This window comes from Neopsephotus bourkii, unplaced genomic scaffold, assembly GCF_033783945.1.
Source record: "Neopsephotus bourkii isolate Nb327-2 ecotype Australia unplaced genomic scaffold, CSIRO-AGI_Nbou_v1 NB_638, whole genome shotgun sequence".
NCBI lineage: Eukaryota > Metazoa > Chordata > Aves > Psittaciformes > Psittacidae > Neopsephotus > Neopsephotus bourkii.
This window is the reverse complement of record NW_026901137.1, coordinates 231,834-239,305: the sequence shown is the minus strand read 5'-3', so window position 1 is coordinate 239,305 and position 7,472 is coordinate 231,834.

The window sequence follows — 7,472 nt, the reverse complement described above, 5'->3', positions numbered from 1 at the left end:
CAATATTGCATATGCAGTATGGAAGATCTCACATAGAAACTATCTGTTCACCATGTACTTTACCTTCATGGTTTAATCTGTGGTCCTAGGATGTATTTGCTGGACAATATGTGAACTGTTCAGACTTAATCCCTGTCTTTTTGACTCAGACTACTGTAACATCAATGTAGATGTCTCAGTGAGGCACCCATATCTGGAGTATATGCTCTCTCTGGAGATATTAACTCTTGCTGTATGGAGACAGAAGTAGTGACTTGCTATTGGCCTCTGAACCCGGAGGGTCTCTTCTGTAAAGAGATAAATAAACACATAGGGAAAGAAATGTCTAAATTCCAGTTAAAATAATCTGAAATCCACTAAGAGGGTAAGTCATTCTACTAGCAAGAACCAACTGAAATGATTACAGGTATCCCACCTTCTCTGTCAAACTTTTGTTGTTTTTTTCCCCTGGACTAGCACCAGTATAAAAGTTGCCATATATTTGCTGATGTCAAGAAACTCCACTAAAAGCCAGTAAACAAGACAGAAGTTACTCTAGTGATAACTTAATTGCATCCTCTGGGAAAGACACTGTTATCAGGTCAGGTTTTCTCCAGTTACAGCACTAAAAAATTTCTGTTATTAAACCTTTCCTAACACCATCAGTGTTTCAACAGGAAATCTGTTAACAAAACCTACAGGTACTGATGAAAATTCACACAATCAGCATTGTTGCAGCATTTGGCTGGCTTTATATCTAGAGTTTTATACCAGTTGCATTTATCGGACATTCTTGGGCCAAGTGTCTTGCCTGGAAACAATTTCCCAAGGGTGACCTGTGGCCAGCTGGACCTGCTCAGCTCTAACATCAGGGCACATTTTGTGTTTGGTAACCAAAACAGCCTTGTTTAGCCCACGAATCCCCATAAACCTTGGCTGAGAATAACCTACAGCAGAAATATTTAATTAGAATAATTTTGTAACAAACCCAAAACCTAGTATCACAGCAAAACTCAAAAGCCGAAAGAGGTGACATGTTAATAGCTATGTATCAAAACTTCTTTGTTAACAGATCTTACTGAGCATCTACTTAAATGACCTTTTCTTCTGATTTTTACCAGTAAGATATCATCAGGCTGGAAAAGCAGAGCTTAGAAACTTTGACCCTAGGACCTTAACCTTCATTCAGACGGGCTTTTGACTTCCTCCAGTGTAACTAAAGTCTCCAGGAATTAGGCATGTATATTTTAGGACCATGAAAACAAATAAATAACATTTTTAAGCCCACAAAGTTCAACAAGGCCAAATGAAAGGTCCTGCATTTGGGTCAGGGCAATCCCAAGAGTAATACATGCTGGGGGGATGACTGGATCAAGAGCAGAACTGAAGAGAAGGACCTCGGGATACTGTTGGATGAAAAATTGGGCATGACCTGGCAATATGCACTTGCAGCCCAGAAACACAACTGTACGCTGGGCTGCATCACAAGAAGCATCACCAGCAGGTCAAGGGAGGTGATTTTTCCCCTCTACTCCACTCTTGTGAGACCCCACTTGGAATACTGCATTCAGCCCTGGGGTTGCCTTGGAGCAAGTCCAGAGGAGAGCCACAGAAATCATCAGAAGAATGGAGCACCTCTTCTATGAAAACAGGCTGAGAGAGCTGGGATTTTTTGGCCTGAAGAAGAGAAAACCCTGGGAAAACCCTATTGCAAACTTCCAATAAATAAAGCAGGTTTCTAAGAAAGACAGCAAAAAAATTTACCAGGGCCTGTAATGATGGCTTTAAACTGAAAGAGGGTAGATTTAGATTGGACATAAAGAAGAAATTCCATACTGCAATGAGGGTGGTAAGACATTGGAACAGGTTGCTCAGAGAAGCTGTGGATGCCCCACCCTTGCAAGTGTTCAAGGTCAGATTGGACAGGGCTTTAGGCAACCTCAACCTGATCTAGTGAAAGATGCCCCTGCCTCAGGAGGGGAGGTTAGACTAAATAAGCTTTAAATGTCCCTTCCAACCCAAATTTTTCCATGATTCTTAACAATATATTTCTCAGAACACAGAAATTCTACCTCTGTAAATATAGGTTTCTGTGGCGTTCATAATGACTTTTTCCTTACAGCTATCGACCTTTGTCTATTCTACTGTACTTAGAAACATCTGTTATTTATTCCAGTTTTTATTATGATTCACTATTTATGGGCTAGCACCTATCAGCTTTACATGGTGACCATTAGGGTGAGCGTTGCAAAAACATGAACAAATGCAAAACAGCCAGCTTTAACATTTTATATATTATATCTAAGTAGAAGAAATAGGAAAGAGTTCCAATGCATTTTTAATGAAACAAATAGCATTTAATAACTAAATTTTTTCACAGAGTCCCTGTGAAATAATACAAAAGGATTTTGCTGTCATTGCATTGTATTATCCTACGATTGCTAGGCATCATAAAAAACTACAATAAAAAATAACATTTCAAATACAAGAGAATTTTTTTTTCTATTCTAAAGTTAAGATATAACAGCATACAAAAGAAGCTCCAAAGCTGATGAATTTTGTATAGGATTTCCACAAAATAAAATGCCTTTTGTTTGTGAGACAGTGCATATCCATGATTATTTCTCTCCAATTTTTACCTTATATTATTCTTTATTTTTGCCTTAGGTAAGTGACTTCACCTGTCAAAAAGGAAAAAAAATTCAACACAGAAGCACATAAGTAGGAAAAAAAAAGAAAAGAGAAAGTACTGGGGAAAACAAAGCATTAGCCACCCATCTGCCTTTGTGGCAGTGCAGCTGCGTGCAATAGCTTTAAACAGAAGGAGTAGATTTAGATTAGATATTAGAAAGAAATTCTTTACTGTGAGGGTGGCAAGATGCTGAAACAGATTGTCCACAGAAGATGGGGCTGCCCCATCCCTGGCAGTGCTCAAGGCCACACTGGATGGAGATTGAACCAGTATGCTCTAGTGGAAGGTGTCCCTGCCTGTGGGTTGGAACTGGATGATTCTGAAGGTCCTCTCCAACCCAAACCATTCCCTGATTTGGCAGAATTATGGATTATATTGAAAGGCACAGAGGCACCCACCTATCAGCCTGACCCGGTCTCAAGGGAGGTGCGCTGCCTACAAGGGGCTCAGATCAGGAATGTTGCAGAGGGGCTGCCTGCTCTAGTAAGTTCCACTGACTATTACCCACTTCTAGTGATTCATGTGGGGGCTAGTGATATAGACAGCAGTAGCCCAGAGAACATAAGGACTACAGAGCCCTGGAAGAGGTGGTTAGGGGCTCTGGAGCTCAGACTGTCTTTTCATCAGTCCTCCAGGATAAAAGGGAGGACCTTAAAGAGGCTAGGAGGATTGGCCAGGTTAAGAAATGTTTAGAAGGGTAGTGCGATAGTCAGGGGGTTCAGGATCTAGAATATGTGACTGAATTTAGGAAGCCAGGTCTATGGGGGGCTGGTGGAGCTGTCTTTGGGAAGAAGCTTGCCAGGTTATTCAAGAAAGCTTTAAACTAGATGTGCTGGGGGATGGGGGCATTACTCCATCCCAACACTCCCAGTTAGTTCCCAACACCTATAATAAATGCTTGGAGCAATGCAGAGCTATCTCAGCCACTCCAGCCAATGAGCCAGCTTCATCTGGAGCTCTGTTCAGATGCCTCTATACAAAAAAGTATGCAGAACAAAAAAGAGGAATTAAAGATGTGTGCATGTCTACAGGGGTATGACATAATAGGTATCACAGAAACAAGTTGGGATGGCTCCTATGACTGGAGTGTTGGAATGGAAGGTTACAGGCTCTTTAGAAAAGACAGGCCCGGCAGACAGGGAGGGGGAGTTGCTGTTTATTTCAATGATTGGCTGGAAAGTATGGAACTCTGTCTGGGGACAGGTGAGCAGATAACAGAGAGCTTGTGGGTCGGGGTTAAAGGGAGAACAGCGATGGGAGACATTACTGTTGGGATCTGTTACAGACCACCTGATCAAGAGGAACGTGAGGATGAAGCACTCTACAGACAGATAGGAAAAGCCTCACCCTCCCAGGCCCCTGTTCTCATGGGGGACTTCAACCACCCTGTTATCTGTTGGCGGGACAATACAGCCCGGCACAAGCAATCCAGGAGGTTCCTCGATTGTGTGGAAGGCAACTTCCTTCTGGAAGTAATAGAGGAGCCGACAAGGAGAAGTGCCATGCTTGACCTCGTGCTCACCAACAGGGAGGGACTTCTTTGCCTCAGTCTTCACTGGCAAAGGCTCTGACTGCACCACCCAAGACTTGGAAGGCAGACACAGGGACTGTGAGAATGAAGACCTTGGGCCCACTGTAGGAGAGGATCTGATTTGAGACCGTCTTAAGAACCTGAACATACACAAGTCTATGGGACCTGATGAAATCCATCTGCAGGTCCCGAAGGAGCCGGCGAATGAAGTTGCTAAGCCACTGTTCATCATATTTGAAAAATCATGGCAACGACTGGAAAAAGGGAAATATAACCCCCATTTTCAAGAAGGGGAAAATGGATGACCCAGGGAATTACAGACCAGTCAGTTTCACCTCTGTGCCTGGCAAAATCTTGGAACAGATTCTCCTGGAAGGCATGCTAAGGCACATTAAAAACAACACAAGGTGCTTGGTGACAGCCAGCATGGCTTCACTAAGGGGAAATCACAGAATCATAGCATAGTTAGGGTTGGAAAGGACCTTAAGATCACCAAGTTTGCCGATGACACCAAGCTGTGTGGTTCGGTTGATACGCTGGAGGGAAGGAATGCCATCCAGAGGGACCTTGACATGCTTGTGAGGTGGGCTGATGCCAGCCTTATGAAGTTGAACCATACCAAGTGCAAGGTCCTACACCTGGGTCGGAGCAATCCCAGGCACAGCTACAGGCTGGGCAGAGAAGAGATTCAGAGCAGCCCTGCGCAGAAGGACTTGGGGCTGTTGGTCGATGAGAAACATGAGCCGGCTTCCGTGCGTGCTCGCAGCCCAGAAAGCCAACCATATCCTGGGCTGCATCAAAAGCAGCGTGACCAGCAGGTCGAAGGAGGTGATCCTGCCTTGTACTCTGCTCTCGTGAGACCTCACTTAAGTATTGTGTGCAGTTCTGGTGTTCTCAACATAAAAAGGACATGGATCTGTTGGAACAAGTCCAGAGGAGGGCCATGAGGATGATCAGGGGACTGGAACACCTCCCATATGAAGATCGGCTGACAAAGTTGAGGCTGTTCAGCCTGGAGAAGAGAAGGCTGCGTGGAGACCTCATAGCAGCCTTCCAGTATCTGAAGGGGGCTTGTAAGGATGCTGGGGAGGGCCTCTTCATTAGGGACTGTAGTGACAGGTCAAGGGTTAATGAGTTGAAACTTAAATAGGGGAAGTTTATATTGGTCATAAGGAGGAAGTTCTTTACTGTGAGGGTGGTGAGGAACTGGAATGGGCTGCCCAGGGAAGTTGTGAATGCTCCATCCCTGGCAGTGTTCAAGGCCAGTGTGGACAGAGCCCTGGATGACATGGCTTAGTGTGAGGTGTCCCTGCCCATGGCAGGGGGGTGGAAGTAGATGATCTTAAGGTCCTTTCCAACCCTAACTGTTCTATGATTCTATGATATATTTCAATAGTTCTTGGTCTACTTTCTTCCTTTGGCCTTGAATTTGGCAAGTAATGTACTTATAATTCCTAAATTTCTCCTTGATTCCTTCAAAATGAGCAAATGGCTACATTCTGGAGGATGGGATGTGCAATGCAGGAACACAGGTATGTTGATGTGCAGTGCAGCATTTGAAGTCCTTTTCCACTCACCCAGTGATGACCTTTCTGCGACCTTCTGCGACCCTGCCAACAGCTGTAGCATGGCCAATGTACAGATTTCACCCAGTTTTATAGTGCCCTGCCCTGAAGACTTTCTATGATATGAATGTTACAGCCTGAACAATAACACACCTCTTATTGGGGTGAAAACCTGTATTAACAGTTTTCTGAAAGCATGATGGTAATTTGAAGTTAATTCTGTATTTTGTTTTTTTTTGGGGGTTGGTTTTGTTTTTTGGTTTGGTTTGGTTTGGTTTGGTTGTTTCAGGGGGGGTTTTGTTTCCTTTTTCTGTTCATTTTTTTTATTTCTGTTGACTTCAAGATCTTGAGTTTATTGGGTTTGTTCTTCCACTTAATGAAGGCTAAAAGTAGCCTCATTTCTAATTCTACCATACATCACCATGAATCAGGGAAAGAGCTGAGTGAATAATGAATTTAGGAGATTCACTGACTGACAGAGAAACAATTAGATGAGGCCAAATTGAAAAATGCCCAAGCTATGTGGTCAAATTAAAATGGTTTTTTTGTTCCATATAAATAAAAATATTTCATTTAATTTTGTACTTACATAAGTTTTGTGCTAAATTGTTTGAATTTTATTTCAGCTGTTGTAAAAATAGAGCATGGTGTGGAGTATTGAAATTAGATGTTACACATATTGAGAAATATTTTTTTTCCAGCAAAAAATTCCAAAGCACTTAGCAAATTCAATCCAATTGTGATAACTGCTTCAGTACTGCATTTGCATTTTTTTTATCAGTGTTAACATTTTAGGTGTAAAATCAAACTGCTGTTAGCTGGCTCCAACTTACCACTTCATTGATGCAGAACATTTTGAAGGACTGGGATGTCATGCTTACCTGGAACAAAACCAGATATGAAAACTGTTTCTGAAGGAAAATGTCTAAATCTCTGTTGCTCTCCTGAGGACCTTGCTCTGACAACAGCTAAACTATAAACAGTTTATAACTCATGATGATGTGTTCACAGTAAGCATGCAATTCCTCTCTGACCATCTAATCCCTCTGAAGCAAAGATAATTGGTCATCCTTATCTGGACTTGCATGCATTCACATATTAGCTTTAAAATGAGCTAGAGATTGGATATGATATTTCTAAGTTTAACATTGACTTCAAGCTGAAAGAATGCTTGTTTATAGCTGAATCTTAGAAACCTCTGCTTACATAGCCAGGAGCTGACTTAGTATTCAAGTACACCAAACAACTGTCTTGTCCCAAAATAGTATTAATGGTAATTTTTCTATTTGAAAGTCAAATGTTTTAAATGGTTTGCTAAAAGAAATCAGGATAGAAGAACTAAACAACTAACGTATTTTGTGCTGTGCATGGAATGTCCTGTCAAGAGTTAGTAAAAAACTTCCTCAAAAGTAAGCAGCCCTATTTCCCTGGTTTTTCTCCACTCCTGAAAAATGTATTTATTTGGGAAAGTGATACGCAAAAGCAAAAAAGCACAGAAAATACTGAGAGCAAACGAGTTTAGTTGTTCTGTGCTTGATCTAAAGGGGGCAGAGGACTTCTGGGTTTTGTTCAGTGCTTATTGGCTGACAAACTTAAAGCCAAGATGACTAATGATAGTATTAGATGGAATAAGTCTCTAATCTAATAATTAAGACAATTGTCTAACCAACATTTTACCTCAACATTTCACTTTTTATCTTTTACA